The sequence below is a fragment of the Oxyura jamaicensis genome, chromosome 5 (assembly GCF_011077185.1).
Source record: "Oxyura jamaicensis isolate SHBP4307 breed ruddy duck chromosome 5, BPBGC_Ojam_1.0, whole genome shotgun sequence".
Lineage (NCBI taxonomy): Eukaryota > Metazoa > Chordata > Aves > Anseriformes > Anatidae > Oxyura > Oxyura jamaicensis.
In genome coordinates, this window is record NC_048897.1 from 9,232,020 (window position 1) to 9,248,260 (window position 16,241).

Consider the following 16,241-nt stretch of genomic DNA (forward strand, 5'->3'; position numbering starts at 1 on the left):
GCTCTCGCCTTTTGACTGTGGTTAAAACCCTTACAAACCTAGCCCTTGACACAGACCCAACCATTTGACGTTGCTCATTTCTTTTTGACTTTGAAATACCCTCTGTACAGATGTATTTGCTTTTGTAATTGCAGATATGAAATTAAAATCTTCTTCCACTTCCCCGGACAATCATTTTTTCCTCTCTGCGCAGTTTACAGCAGCTCACTCTCCTGGAATTTTTTTTTAATAACTTGTGTTGTGTCTGGTGCTTTGGGGAGTGCCTATGACAGAAAGCACTTTATTACTTCTCTGTTTGAGTTCGCTGTAGAGCGCTCACCAGGCCCCATCACTGAAAACATGAATCTAGGCAGCAATTTAATCAAGCAGTGATTGAAAAATTAGAGGTGGCGGCGATTAATATGGATTTAGGACTTCTTTTGTTTGAATGGGTTTTAGCTAGGAAACATGGCACGCTTGTTTGTTGCTTTTTTTTCCCCTCCCTGAGAGAAACAGGGAAGGAAACCCCTGCAGGAACGTCATTTCTTTCCTCTTAATATTCAAATAAAAGCCAGAGGAAGAGGTTACACGATGCATATTATTATCCTTAGGTAAATACCTATGTGTAATCTCAGCAATCACAAGCTCACCTCTGTGTATAAGCAGAGATCCAGCCAATGAAACCTGGCTTGGACCAGTGCCAGAAGGGGAAAAAAAATCTGCCCAAGCCCTAAACAAATCTTGAAATTGAAACATCAGCCTAGCTGATAAAGAAAGAGAAACTTTTGAGCCACTAGGAACTTACTTGTACATGGAATAAAGATTTTTTTTTACACTTCAAACAGTGGAACTGAAATCTTTGAAAGCTGATGAGCAGCAGCAAAGGAGGAACCTGTTAGAGAGCTGCACAAAACAAATCCAGACCAGCTCAGCAGCTGTGTCCATCTCTGTTCAAAGGGAAGAGGATTTCTGTAGGCATCTTTAGATGCATATCCCTTGTGGAAATCTGGGGAGGAATTCACCGTTCCCTGGCACTTTCTTAAGGAGGTGGAACATACCACTGTAGTTTTGGATCAGATCTCAAATCAAGTCTTTCCACGGTGTAATGTCAACATCCCTTAAGTTGTTTCTGGTTATGGAGACTCACAACTTTTGTCAAAATTTTTTGCCTTGCTCCCATTTACAAGTTAATACTGCTAATTACTACTGCAAATTCGTACTAAAATTGGCTCAAAGCTGCTCTGTTTAGTTTACTGCCAACACCTGTGTGCATGCACCTCGTTCAATTTAAAGTTTACAGCACTTCAGATTACCTAAGGAAGCAGGATAACTCAGGAGAAGAATGTCCATGCAAAATTTGCTTCTGCTTAATTATAACTGCTTTGGGGGGAAAAAAAAAAAAAGTCTTAATCAAGCTGACATAAGCTGCATGTGGCATTGACCTTAATTTCATCCCCAGCAATGAGTAGTTTCTGCCTTGGCATCTTTGCAAAAGCATCACACGCACCTCATTTTCTATAAAGCATTGAGAAATTAAAAGAAAACACCAAAAAAAGCATAGTCAAACAAAGAAGATTATTTGTGGAATATTAACAAAAACCTTGTCTGAATAAGGATTACCAGAGCTTTCATTTCAGCTAATAGACTTATTTTTCCCCAACGACTTATTTTTACCCTCCTCCTTTTCTCATGCTTGGCCAGAGTAGGTGATTCCCATCTTCCCCAGATGTCTCTTGTCCCAGCACGTGGAAGAACATCTTTGTAAGAATCCGCTTGATGAGCTATCTAAAGCCTATACTCATTGCACTTAGATTAAAAAAATAAAAGTTACCTACAAAACAGCTCTGGAGATAAGGATGTTTGTGTGCAACTTTGGATATTTTTTCTAACTAGCACTTTCACAATTGCCTGGTTCCCAAAGGATTCATATAATTTAAGTATGGGGTGAGAGTGCTGGAAGGCAGATACCCAGTAATTCAATCCCTTATGCCCCTGGGCACACACATAATTGTATTATAAAGCAGCTTTGCCAAAAATGAAAATAATTAAAGCACAATACATATTTTACTGCTTACAGTTTAAAAGGGTGGTTTCGTTTTTCGTGTATACCCACACCACTAAACACAAGACAACAGTTCAGCGAACCCCACTTGAAAGCGCTGCAATAAGAAGTCGCAATGTCGTGTCATACCGGAGATATTTCAGAGCCACAATCAAAGCCTCGCCAGATCACTGGCAGGAGAGTTCAAACTCGATCAACGTTCTTTGAGCATTCCGTAGCAATCCTAACCACCATTTTTAACACCTAGAACAGCTACAAACAGGGATTCTGCAGGAGCCCAGCAAAGGAAAAAGACCTCTCTCCAGGAGTGCTGCGGGCCCTGCTCTCTCCTTCATCCAAGCATCCTGCAAGAGGCTGATGTAAAACAAGCCCTATTTCTGCTGCGTATGGACAAGGTTAGAACAATTGCAAACTGTAAGATACAAATACACAGCCTTGTCACGTACAGGATTCGGACAGACTGGGAGGCAGGGGCCAAGGCAATCACAGTCACCATCTCAACAATAAAGAACAACCTACAGTAGAGCAGCAGAGAATTAGAAATTGCAGCAGTGCCCACTATTCCCATGGAGCCCTGTAGGCCAAGGAAGTCACTTGGGCCAAGTTTTTGGCCAAGGATATCACTTGGGCCAAGTTTTTCAGAGTAGCCTCTGATTTTGTCTAGTATCAGACGCTTTCCAGTTTTGTAAATGCCAGTAATTGAGTTGAAGCCCAGAGAGGCTCCACTTGATGATCAGCACCTCTGAAGATCTCAGGAAATGGTTGCCTCCCAGTACAGAACACTTCTGAAAATGCTGCACTGTTTCTGTGCAGGCCAGCTTCTCCATCCGTAAACAAAATACAAATATACTCTCCCACCACAGAGTAGCAACATACATCTTCAGTGCTTTTGACAATGGAGAATAACCAACACCCTAAAAAGAAAATTATCATTATCGCTATGCAGATGCCTCAGGGCAACACAGTCCACTTTCAATGCCTGTAGGGACTGCCTCTTCCTTAAAAAAGGGTTCAAAATTATAAATGGCCAAAACCCAGACCCTTAAAGAATGCAGTGGAAGAAGCAGATCTCATTGAAAGAGAACCACAAACAACTACAAGGTACTCAAGCTCCTACTACTGCCACTACCAAAGCAGCAGCTGTCTGATAAATATGTGGTGGCAACTTGCCAGCAAGCGCAGAAACTAATTTCTTTTTGCTGTTGATTCACAAAGACCTGGAAAACTTCTAGGGCACTTCATTTCCTGGCAAACCACTTGAACTAGTTACCTACTTGTGACATTGAGGAACTCTGCAAGTCAGCTGCCACACACAGGAATGGACCTCATATCAGAGAGCTGCAGAGTTTTATTTTCCTGCAGCTAACCGTTACCCTTAATGAGATTTTTTGCTTTAACTGCTGCTTCCTCTTTTTCTTTCCACCTTTGCTTTGCAGGACAGCAGGCCCAAGGCAGCAGGGGTTGCCTGATATGATGCTTTCGGTGTCAGCCTTCCCGTTCCGTTACATGGCAGGGTTTAATGTGCACCCACTGGGGCTTGTCAGCGCCTCCACCACTCCTCAACACAGCCCTGCCAAGCAGCTCACAGAGCTGATGCATCCTCCCTGCCTTCCCTTCTCCTCGCTCTGCTCCGAGCAGGTCTTCTGCTCCTTGCTGCCAAATAACCTTTCTCGGCCCCCAGGGGCCCGAAGGAAAAGCCGTGTTGCTCCTTCTCAGCTCAATTTACTGCCTCTTCATGAGAAGCCCCAGCTCAAGTCTGAGGTGAATTGTTGCCATCACTCTCTTCCTCTCATAAAGCCAGCATCGCCGGTACTAGCCTGCCACACGGCATGCATAATTCATCGAGATCTTAATGTGCAAAGCTCTCCTCCGCGGCTCTTTTCTCTGCTTTAAGTTACCTCCAGCTGGCCCCTCCTTGAAATGATACGAGGACATTTTGAAGGGTTTGGTGGTTGTCTTAATTTACCATTAAAACAAGAGTACCAGCAGTGACAGCGAGGTGTAAGGGGCAGGACAGGGCAGAGCCACATAAGGTCACAGGGGTGTATGACTGAGCTCTGCCACAGGAGATGCTACTGTGGCTGTGATGCCCAGCACTTGATTCTCCTAAAAATAATCCTTCATGAAAGCACTGAGCCTGAAACCTTTTGCTGTCAGGACACACAGGGCAGAGGACAGAGCAGGGCATTCCCAGCAGCACGCTTTGCGTTCCTCCAGAGGCTCCAACTTAAGATTCACCCCCCCAAGCTTTTAGCTATTTCAGCCGTAAGCTGCTTTTCGCCTGGCTCCTTCTACTCCTTTCCCACACCTCTCTTCAAGGTGCAAAGGGCCCCATCAAACACTAGGGCTTTCTTTGCTCTTCTCCAGACCCTCCGTCTGCCCTGCTCCTGCTCTTCCCATTGCAAGGAGGAGCATGGGCAAGTTGCTGGGTCTCACACCTGAGGGTAACGTTGCTGGGTTTGCTGCTGCCAGCTGTGGGCAATGAGCTGGGCTCTCCCAAAGCAAAGACAATTTCTCAGCTTCTGCCCAGTTATATAGTCCTTCTCCCATTTTCCCTGCAGCAAATAACTGTAAGAAATGTTCACAAAACAACAGGGGAAGGAAGAAGAAAAAAAAGACACCAACATAAAAAATAACATGACATCTATTTCTACAGTAATGAAACAATTACTAACTAATAAGAACCAAACAAACCAAGCAGGACACAAATGCAAGGAAACATTTTCTAATAAAGCTCTGTGCTCACTGAGCTGGCAAAGAGACACGTGGCTGTTTCCCTTTGGAAGGGCAAGGGGCTGCTGCGGCAGCCTGCAAAAGCTTGCTGCTTTGTCAGCCTTTGCTCTCAGCCTGGTGCTTCCCAGCCAGGCCATGGGTGCAGTTTGTTCTGACACCCAGAAGTGGGCTGACCAAGAGCTCGCTGCCTTCTCTTCAGGAGGGAAGGGAAAGCCCAGACCCACCTCCAGCACAACAGCCATGCCTTAAGCACCTCTTCCCCACCCCTCATCCACTTCCCTACCTGCTTTGGCAGCCTGTGCTCCCTGTTTTATGCTTTTCCTTGCACAATTCCTCTCAGTCTGCAGCTCCAAAACCTGTACCTCCACCTTTCTCCTGCCTTCCACCTCTTCCTGGGTAGCTGGAAACCTCTACCACTCCCCAGCTAACTGGCTCCAGCTGGGGCAGATGAAGGAGGCTCAGGCTTAACCACTTCTGATACAGAGCTGTGTCTGCTCAACAAGCCCAGCAGAGAAATCACCCCCTGGATCTGCTCTGCCTTGCTGCTCTAACACCTCCAGCATGGGGAATGTTCAGAAGTTTAGACCACAGTTTCACAGTCACGACCCATCTCCACCCCAATGCCATACAAAATAGCACAGCGCGCTGTTGAGGCTGACAAAAGTCAGACCCTTCCATGAGGTTCAGGAGTATTAGGGAGGGAGGCCCTACCAAACACAGCCATGTGGGTTTAGGAATGGGCAGGCAGAAAGATTGTCCCTTTGGACCTATGGAGCTTAGCTCAACAAGTACCCAGAAAAGGCAATTTCTTTTGCTGCCAACCAGCCCGCGCCAGTAGGATGGGGATGCCATCTGAGCGGGTCTGCAGGCGAGAACGTGCATTGCTTTGCAGGCAGTGTCCAAGCCTGGGTCTGGGGAGCAGGCCGAGCATATGGTCCCCAGAATAAACGCAAGAAGCAGCTACTGCCTAGAGGGAGGAAGGTGACTTAAGCCGGAACGAGAGAGCGGCAATGCCACTGAGCGGTTTTGTGCCCCGTGGAGGCAGAGTTCATTTTAGGCAATTATCTCATGCTCCCCACCAACTGCTCTTCTCAACAGTGGTGGGCTGCAGTCCATCTTAATAAAGACAATGAAAGTGATCTGGACACTGGAGTGATTCCAGGAATAAATTCCCATCTCCCCAAAGGCTGGAACAATCTAGTGAAGAAGGGCATCACACAGCACATATGGCATGCCAGGAGGGGTGAGCTGGAGCCAACCTATTTCATCACCTATGGAGGAAAAAGGAAGAGAAGGAAGAAAAAGGAATAAACAGCTTGTTAGGAAGATGGAAAACACCCTTTCACGTTGCTTAGGATGACCTATTGGGTGGCACAGAGAGGACACAAGCAGTGTCTTTATTTCCCCCCTTTCCCCTAAAAAAAAAAAAAAAAAAAAGGTCAATTTTGCATAGTAAGAAAAGTTATCTGTTTCATAAGCCAGTTGCTTCAGGCATAGTCTGAAACAGAAATACTAGTCTGACATTACATTTCTATTGCTAGCAATTGCTAATTTATACTCATTGTCTCTGTGTTCATACCAGAATTCATAAGGTCAGACCTCCAGAGCTCTTCTTTTCCTCTGCCAGGCTTCCAAAAAGCTACACCACCATGAACCAGGTGAGCACATGGCTCTCCCTGAGCATACGTGCGCAGGTGAGAATAAAAGGCAACGAGTATCTTTGAAACGAGTAGGTGTGTTAATGGAGATGGATTAACCTGCTTTGCAGAGAATTGGCAAATCTTTTCCACCACGTAAGATCTTCATAATGCCAAGGTAGCAGCACGAGTGCGCAGAGGTGACAGCGGGCTTGGACGCAGGAGGAGATCAACAGCCAGGCTCTGCCCAGCCACCACAGGGAGCTGCGAGAAGCGGCCACAGGGCTCCGGAATCAGCGCTCGCCTTGGATGGCAGCTCACTTTCACCAGCTGCGATGCAATCACAGGACATCTTCCTCAGATCTGTTTTCCTGAGCCATCCTGTGTCCTCCCAAGGCCTGTCTTCAGGGTTTAATTCTCACCGTGATTCTGTTCTACTTATATATATATATAGCTCTCATTCCTGCAGCCCAGCAGTCAGGTGGGAAACAAGGCCTTGGACCTGATTTTTATTTAAATTTAACCTATTCTGAAAAGGGGCCTTAACAAGTGCTACAGCTTTGTTTCACTGCTTCCCTTTTGCATTTCCAGGTTTACATAAAGCTGCCTCAATAAAAACTGGAATCCGGCTCTCTATTTCTAAATCCTGACATGTCAAATCCAGTGCTTCCCAACTCACGTGCCTTTCACTCATCTCCCCCATTGTCAGTATTTCTCTTTATAAAAAAGAAGAAAAACACTGTTTAAGGAAAAGGGGTACCTTTAGCTGGATCACACCTAGGTCTGTGAGGTCGGTACTGAGTCCTAAGGGAGAACAGCTTGTTCATTTTTTGCCAGGTGTAAGTCACCTTAAACATGCAGGACCTGGGCAGGTTTCTGCAAAACATCCCTGTACAACTAAAAATCATTTGTCTTTAATGTGACTGGAAAGGTTCATGAAGCATAAGTCATTTCTCTTCCTCCCTCACCCTACAAACTTCATATACTATATAAACATACGGATATTAAAATTAGATGTAACTTTTAAAGTAAGTGCTATCTGCCTTTGAGAAATTGGGCAGGTAAACTATAGCCTCAGAGAGTAAGGAAAAGATTTGGGGACCATTAGATATATGGAGCCACAAACATCAAAAGCAGAATAAATTAAAGCTGAGGTAATTTTTAAAGCTGGATACTCTCCAATTTCCCTGCAAGAAAGTCGAATGGAACAAGCCCATTGGAACAGAGTGTCCCAGTGGGAACTGAATGCAGAAGAGGCTGGGACACACAGTCTGCATTTAGTTTATTTTGTCGGTACTTAAACCGTCAATCTGACCTGGCTTTCTGCCTCCTCAAATTAAAACAGCACAGCTTCGCAGCCTAAGTGCTTTGGCCTGTCTCTAGGGATCTACTGCAAACACTGACACCGCTCCGAGACCTTGCAGCAGGCAGGCACGGGGGAGGAAGGTACCTTTACGAGGTGACATGGGTAACAGAAAAGGAAAAGGGGTTGGTAAGAGTGGTCTTGCCTTTTCTTAAACTCTAACATTTCTGAAGAACTGCAGAAAGTAAGTGGAGGGATTTAACATTGTTCTGTACGCATCCATGTGCCTACCTGGTGCTGTGTGTAGGGCACTGTGCTCTCATGGAGCAAAGGGGATAGGATTCAGGGCAGGGAACCCTGCCCAGCAGAGAGAGACCCCCCAGCGTCCGCTGCTTGGAGAAGCTTGTGTGCTGCTGGGGCTTGGCGCGCTCCTGTAGCCCTGAGCATCATTTTGATGCTATCCTCACAGGATCTTCTTGGTACTTAGCCCCATGCACTCCTCATAGCCTGGCTGATTTTCGTGTTTTGAGTCACAGTCCACGTGCTCAGGGGAACTAGGGAGCATAAGGTTGAAGCTGGGTTTTGCTCTTTGCAGCATAAGGACCTCTACCGGCTTCCACCTTGCCCTTCAGGACCGCCACGCGGCAGAAGGCAAGGATGGAGGTAATGATGAACGTGTATTTAATGTCTGAAAGGATCCCAAGCCTTCTCCCTACAGAAAGTTCTACATAAAGGACCAAAGACTAACAAGGGCAGGCTTTGCTAGAATATATAATGGAACATTTAACTTTTTAATTAAAGAAAAAAAAAAAACTCTAAAAAGACCGTTGGAGAGAAAAATTAAATGAAAATTGGTTAAAAGCAGTTTTTCCTTCACACGGTCTTCTGCAGACTATTCTTTGTCCCCAAGCATTACTTCTGCAATCAGTCCCTCCCTGCAGCAGAGCATGTCCCGTCCTTAAGGACCTGCCCCAAAGAAGCTTTCTCTGTCCCCCAGGCAGCTGCTGTTCTGCAGAATCCCAAACCTCCCATACTCAACATCCCCAAAAGCCCCTTCCCCTTGTCCCAGGGAAGGTGCGATGTCCCTGTGGGCCCGAGAGCTGCCTCTGACATCTCCGGTCAAGGACCACAACCCAAGTAGTTGAGAGGCCAAACACACCATGTGTCATGGAGCACAATGGCCAGGCTGCTATCCTGTGAAATTACTGGGAAGCCTTGACTGTCCTTTCAAACGGCTGTCAGAAGTCTGCTGCGCAGCAGACAGCATTTAGGTTTATCTTCTTTCCCAAATAGAAATACAGTGAAAATCCAAATAATTGTGCCCCATGGGATCTGAACATGCTGTCATCTGCTGCCTTCATTGTTAATGACGTGGTACGGCCTACGACAACTTCATTCCCCAGTGAGCACTGCTTGGGCCTCATCACCATGACCTTCTCCACTCGTTTAACAGTTCTCCAGTTTATGGCCATAACAGATTGTGCTGCTAGCAACCGATGGGGAAACTTGTAACCGACAGATGCAGAGTGTGTATGGATTGAAGTGCAGCCACAGTACTAAAAGATCAAAGCAGCACCAGCTTGTACTCACGAGCCCCCTTGCTGCACTGTGGCCCCATTCTCTGGTGTCCGCATAACAGAGCATGGTGCTGTGCTCTCCCACCAGCTATCCTGCACCAGCGCTGCCAACGGGTCCTGCTGACGTGGCATGCCCAGCACCAAAGAAGTCTGTAGGAAAAGTCTGCAGAAGTCCACACAGCTGTGTGCACCTTCCTGGGACTGCAAATGCAACTTCACATTGCAACCTTCCTCCTGAAATTGCATTGCAACCCTCCTCCTTGCATGAGGCCCAAAGAGGAGAGGACTGAGTTGCCTTCGTTGTGTGTACCAGCATGCAAGAAGCCTTACATGGGGCGATGAAAAAAGCTGGGAAGCCTTCTCTTCTGTAAAAATGGTGGTTGGGCTTTCCAAGCTCCTTGGCATCTTTAATGCAGGATGCATTTAAGCAGGGGCAAGGGGCTGAACAGAAGTGATAAGAGAAACAGGTGAGGATGCTTAAATCATAGCAGCATCTTAACCCGGAGCTGCCAAGGAAGGAAAGGAGGACTGTCAGGCACAAGGGGAGGCTCAGTGGTACAAGGAAAACCTGATGCCTGATGAGGTGAAAAAATCTGTTGACTTTAGGTACAGTATTTTCTCAGTGGTGGACTGGTGTTTAATGTTAATGCTCTGAGTTGGTTAGCGTATATAATCCAAAAACACTTTTCTCCCCATCTGTGGATTCAGTGAAGCTTGTAAAGGATTTCATATAAGTAATTTTAAATATTCATGCACTTTTCATCAATCTTGTGTCCCAGTAAACCTTAAAGGACAACCTTAGGCTTCCTAGGCAATTCCTCTCCAAAACTAGTCCTCTTGTATGCAAATGTTTGCCTGCATGCTGCAATGAGAGCATATGCTGCTGCTTGCAACATTAAACATTATTCAAAGGAATAATGTTCATGCTATTAGCACAATGGTACGCACAGTGTGAAAAGCCTTATGCACTCTCCTAGAGCCAAGCAGAACACAGAGCTGTTAGCCCCTTCCCTGAAGCGCCTTGTCACACAGCCTCCTTCTAACACCACCTCCCCCTTTCGCTCATCACACCCAAAGAATAGCCTGCAAGGAGATTCCCTGACTCCTAACGAGACTTCTTTTGTCAAATCTTCATCTTCTGCTGAGAGCTAGAGATGTCAACATTGTGCTGCATCTTATCTCTAGTGCCCGGCTTCAGAGGGAAAAGCGTCTCTTTTACGGCCAGAATTGCACAGTCTCAGCCTGACAGCAGCAGATATCGCTGTGCTGCACTGGTTAAATCACAGCTGCTTCAACTAGACAAGGGATCTATCCTGAAATATGAAAAAGGCAGCCACGACTACCATTAAAAAAATAAGAAAATAAAAATCCTACATTACAGTGGGAACATGCTGAGAGGAACAGAAAATGACCGCAATAGGACATTAGCTAGAAACTGTAATCCAGATCTTTGGGTTTGCACAGGACCTGCTGCCAGTCAGGAGCTATTCAGCTGCACAAACAGAAGTCAAAAACTATTTCATCCATTCCCCCTCCCTTTTTTTTTAATTTAAATTTTCACCATATTTTGATGTGTCTACCATTTGGCTGCTCATTTCTTTTCCAGCGGGTCTGTTCCCTCCCTGTGGCCTGATCAGAAGCCCACTGGCATCTGTCTCATGATAACAGAAGACTTTACTCCAACTCTCCATGTGATACACAGCGGGGAGGAGACAGTCTGTGCAAATGTAATACATGGACACATCTTCCTGAACTGTCCATCTGTCTGTCCACAAAATACAGAACCAAAAAATCTAGCAGCCTGTTTCATATACATCACCCTCCAGCTGTACAAAGCAAATAGTTTTCAATTTGTATTGTTTAGTATCCGCTAATTCCTAAGTTATTTATAAAGTCTAGATAATAAAAACACCAAGTTCTCAGAAAGATAAACATTTAGCGTCAGAAATATTTTAAATTGAGATAGACCACTACCGGTAAGGAGACCTTAGAGACAGCGGCTATGGCTTTTTGCTCTCAGCCTTCTATTTTTCTACCCTCCTCTGTCTTGCATACTGAGATTTACAGGTGTATTTGGTACAAGCTGCACTTTGAGGCCTCACCTGCAGATGAAAACCTGCTTTTGAGACAGTTACTATCCATGCTTAATTCATTGTTGAGGAAAACAAGCTAAGTGTTTTCTGAATCTTCGAAAGTATGTTGCAAAATAAAAGTCTGCTCTCTTTTCCAACAGGTCAAGTTAAAAACAGGAACAGAGCACCGCTTTCTCTGCATCTGCTCAATTCTTTTCTTGTACAAGCACAGAAAATAATGCCCTTCCTCTCCCCACTAGCCCCATACGAGGAAAAGAATAGAGAAGAAGACTAATGATAGTAATTTTAAAAAATGAGAGTTTGCTCATTCAATCAAAATTAATAAGTAGGCTCCATATGAACAGGAACATTAATGGCAAGGGCCATTTTGTCTAAACATTCTGCCTCTAACAGAAACACACTTGATTTGATAAGTGCTGCTGCAAAACAGGGGACTGCCAAGGGTCAGCTAGGCACACTCCTGAGCAAACTAGAAATGATCTGGATAAAAGAGATTAAGGTCTACCCTTAAAGCAATAAAAAGAAATAAGAATTCAGTACCATGTATCTTGATTCGATCTGCCATCAAGCACAATGCTAAGGAGCTTCATCTCAGGCACTGGGCATTTTTTGAGCAAGATCTTTAAGATGATTTTCAATTATTTAAAAGGACATCACTTCTGATTTTTCAGGCTGGTTATAATAGCAGTGGTTCCGATGACTTCACAATTACCTTGTTTTGCTAATAATCCTATTGGGCCTGGGGCTCATCCCTACTACCTTATTGGATTTGGCAAAGTAATCTAAGTTTTGGTAAAATACTGGAATGGAGGAGGAAAAATATATATATATATATATATATATATATATATATATATATATATGCTTCACTTTTTATCCCTTCTCCAAAACAGAATTTGAAATTTGCCTGGCTGCTTTGTTTTATACTCTCATCACCAATTACTCTGGGTCTGCCCAGATCTGACAAGAGCGTGACTGAATTAGCAGCATACAACTGCCTGTACCAAACCAGAGCTGAAAGGCAGAGTGGAGAGCCATAAACCATTGCTGTTCTGGGATGTTTTCAAAAATACAGTATTGTGGCAGCAAAGAAAAAGTTCTATAAAATGTAATAGGCCATTACCCCTGACTTGCCAAGGGAAGATTTCCAGACACAAACTCCAATTTGTTAATTCCACCCGCTGCCATGCCAGTTCTCTAGGACCTGTGATGAGTTGTTTGTGCTTGTGGCTATGTGTAAGGTTCCCAAACTGCCATACACAAACAGGAATCAGGCTGGCCATTGCGCTCTCTTGAGAAGACAGGATGCTGCCGAACAGCCAGCCATCTGCATCTGTGCAGGGCCTGACACGGAGTCAAGAGCTATTTGCAGCCACTGCTCCTGTCACTGCCACATGGCACCCCGTAATCTCTGCTTTCGGCAGCTCAGCAAGCGCAGCATGCAAAAACCCCAGGCTATGCTGCTCGTACAGCAGGATGTAACGTGAGGCTAGCAGAGATGATGGACGGATATTGCAGCAGGAGCTCCTGACCCCTGAAAGGCAGAATGAGGTACAAGAAGAAGTTGGGTTATGCGGACCAGTACCATGGCAGAAAAGAGAAGAGCTGCTGCATGCCCAAGTATGTCCAGGCAAAACCAAGTCTGGTGATACAGACAAATGAGCATCCCGTGATGGGGCACAGATCTGGTCTGAATAGCAAAACTCCCAGAATTTGTAGGTGAAGCAGCTGACTGTCCTGGGGCTCTGCAAGGAGTCTCCTGTAGAGCAGGATGGCAATGTCCTCTGGAAGCTGACTTACCCAGGCTCTTACTCATCTATGATTAAGCAGCTTAGCATTTAGTAAGCCAATGCCTGTAATTTGCAGCAGTGCATTTACAAGATGATTCCTCGTGAGATTTGATACAACGGTACTAAGCAGAGTTAACTGAAGAAGTATCTTATTTAAGAGAGTGAGGTTTTTATATCCTCTTAGTTTGCTGGCAAGGACATCACAATGAGATCAACAGCAAAGTCTGCACTCACCACAACACAAACCAAGTCTTTTGGAGCCTTAGGCCCCCAAATATGCAATCCCACTGAGAACATGCAGTCCTGACATCTGAAAAACTACTCTGCCCTACCGTGCAAATTCCATAGCTATGGAGAAAACAAAAGCAACAAGTAAACAACTTCCCGCTCTTTCCCATCAGGACTACCATGGAAAGGTTCCTGAGAGCACACGCTTACCATACAACTGGATGTATAAGGTCAGGTAACCACCTCTCGAGTTATTTGTATGTAAAGTTGCCCCTGGAAAGCACCACATGAGCTGTGTTCTATTTCAGTGCTCACTGACTAATGCCAAGATGAGAGCATCACAACAAATACCTAAAAAGAACTTGACTTATGGAAACCAAGTTTGTATCAAGACTCAGTGTTCCCAGAAGAACCCTTGCCTCGGCCAAAGCATGAGGGGACCAGCTCTGCTTTATGACGCTGGATACAAATTCTGGGAAATTAAGTGGTTCTGCCACAAATACTTGTTTGATTGGATGATTTCAGGGTTTGAGGGGGTTTTGGTACAGAGGAACATAATAATCGATCTTGGAAACAAGGGAAGCATTCTACAATGAAACAGCAAGAACAATAACACAAACCCTGTGGGCTGAGAGGAGTTCTCAGGGAACACTTGCTTACAACTTAGTCATATTTGTGCCTTCTGGGAACATGACATTCAGCTTGGAAACTGTCTCTCCAAGAAACGCCTGTTACCACTGATAAAGGGGAACGTATTCACTGTCTTTTAAATAAAAGAGACTATTTCTTTTTTTTACCTTTCCTGCTTGTTTTTCCTCTACTGTCATTACAATGGGAGAGCACCACAGCTTTTCCATTATAAAGCTGCCCACTGCTGCCTGCATCTTTTATAGGGGAGAGAGAGAATGGGTATAAAAATACAATGAACACAGTAACCTTCATCTGAGGCACCTACAGAACTACGAGGCACGTACAGGTATGAGATAACCCTACACGGGAATGCTTCATAAAAGGTGTTGTAATAGTAGCAGACTAAATACAAGAATTGCTTATTATAAAATCTGCATTTTTGCTTCTAGTAAAGCAATACTGCCTAACCTCAAAACACAGCTCTTGCAAACTGAAGCTGCCATCACAGAATCTCCCTTTTTTAAAAGGACTGCTCTCCAGCAAGCTTGTCTGATGGCTGTCCTTGAAATTTTGCAGAGGCAAACAACTGCAGCACTAAAGTGGTCATTTGGCAGCTTGGTGTTGTTTGCTGAATCTCTCTCCAAGCCAGCTCCTGTTTTGTTTTCTTCTCCCTCTTACAATGATCTCATACAGCGTGGGTATCTCAGAGCCTGTAGCACGGAACCAGTGTTCCAAGATTTTTTTCCCCCAAGACAAGAGGAGGTTTTTACTTGAGACGAACTTAAATACTCAATCCAACTTAATTCCACTGCACTTTGGATGTGAAAGCAAGTACACATCTGTGTCAGAGGGTTAGGCAACTCCACCTTTGTTTCAGACTCAAGCAAAGTCTAGAATTCAAATACTCCAGAAACCTGAATCTAACATCGTCTCATCTCTAATTTTCACTCCACAAGGTCTGATACTACAGAGTGAAAGGCAAACCATTTGTCCTCTTTAAATAAGACACCCACAAAAGCTTTAGCTTCAGCTCACAGCATTTCCTTTATAGTAGTTAAGGTCAGGCCTTACAGAAAACTTGTCCGCTTTTATTGCTTACAGGTATCTACCTACCAGGAAACGTTTCTGCTCCTTCAAAGATGTTTGTCTGCCTCTGCTATTTATTTGCTCACTGAATTCACACTGAGCTTTCAAAAAATCTCTCTTTGACTCTCTGGTCAACTTTGTAAGCAATAACTGACCAAGCCAATCATCGCTGAAAAATCTATCAAGTGACATAATTTGTTTCCTTTTTACCTGTCTAGTTCCAAACTGTGTCAGAAATCAGCCAGCCACATCTCCAGCGTCCAACCCCACCCCTACCTGAAATATACCAGTCGGTACCACTTCTGGGGCCGTCAAGGCATGTAGGTGGACGAATGGCGAACCTCCACCAATGCCTGCCTCTGGCTTTTGGTCCAGAAAAACACATGCCAAGCAGCTACGGCCTGCTCCTGACTCTCCCTTCACCCTTCCTTCCCTTTGCATCAGTCTGCCTTCCCACGGCGCTCCCCTTCAGTCCTCCTCAATGAGCTGCTCCCAAAGGGCTGCAGTGCAACCTCTGCGGCACGGCGCTGTTCCTGGAACTGCCTTGTTCCCACCTGGGAACACGGAAGCAGACCCGTCCTTAGCTCCTTCTAGGGCTCTACTAGATGGATTCTGTATCACACCCCAACTCCTTCTGATGAAGCCCTGCATATATAACATTTTAAATGGCTGCTATATAACTAATCATGCTAACAGCTCAGTACTCCTTCCATCATAAATAGAGAAGCAGCAGATTGACGTTTTGTAGTCAGGAACAAATTGGAGTGTCCGGCAGATTTAGAAGCATCCGTAAAAGAGACCTACCCTGTGCTCTTCTGTACAGCGTAAATTAAAGTGTACAACACAAAAATCACTGGCTTAGCATGCAGTCAAGCCTGTCCAAACCCTATGCCTCTCAATCTTCTCACAAACTTTATGAGGTTAGGGAGACAGGCCTGGGATGCTGGAATTACAGGATTTGTTTCTCAGCTTGCCACATACATTGTGAATGAGTGACTATGACATTTCATGATCATCCTTGTGCCTTTATCTACAAATGACAGCGATGACAGTGACCTCCTTTGTTAAACCATCTGCAGTCAAAAGATGAAAAGCAGACAATAAAATAAAGCATTTCTATCAC

General features: G+C 44.9%; 1 protein-coding gene across 9 annotated transcripts in view; it reads right to left on the reverse strand.

The window, feature by feature from the left end:
- TSPAN4 (tetraspanin 4) overlaps positions 1-16,241 on the reverse strand; it is a 410,086-nt gene that overhangs the window by 92,848 nt on the left and 300,997 nt on the right. The window contains exon 1 of one of the 9 annotated variants that reach the window (XM_035327288.1): positions 5,058-5,181. The exons of the other annotated variants lie outside the window; for them this stretch is intronic. The gene's annotated coding sequence lies outside the window, so the exon portion shown is untranslated. Of the gene's footprint in view, positions 1-5,057; positions 5,182-16,241 lie in introns of those variants that run through there. 9 annotated transcript variants of the gene reach the window in all.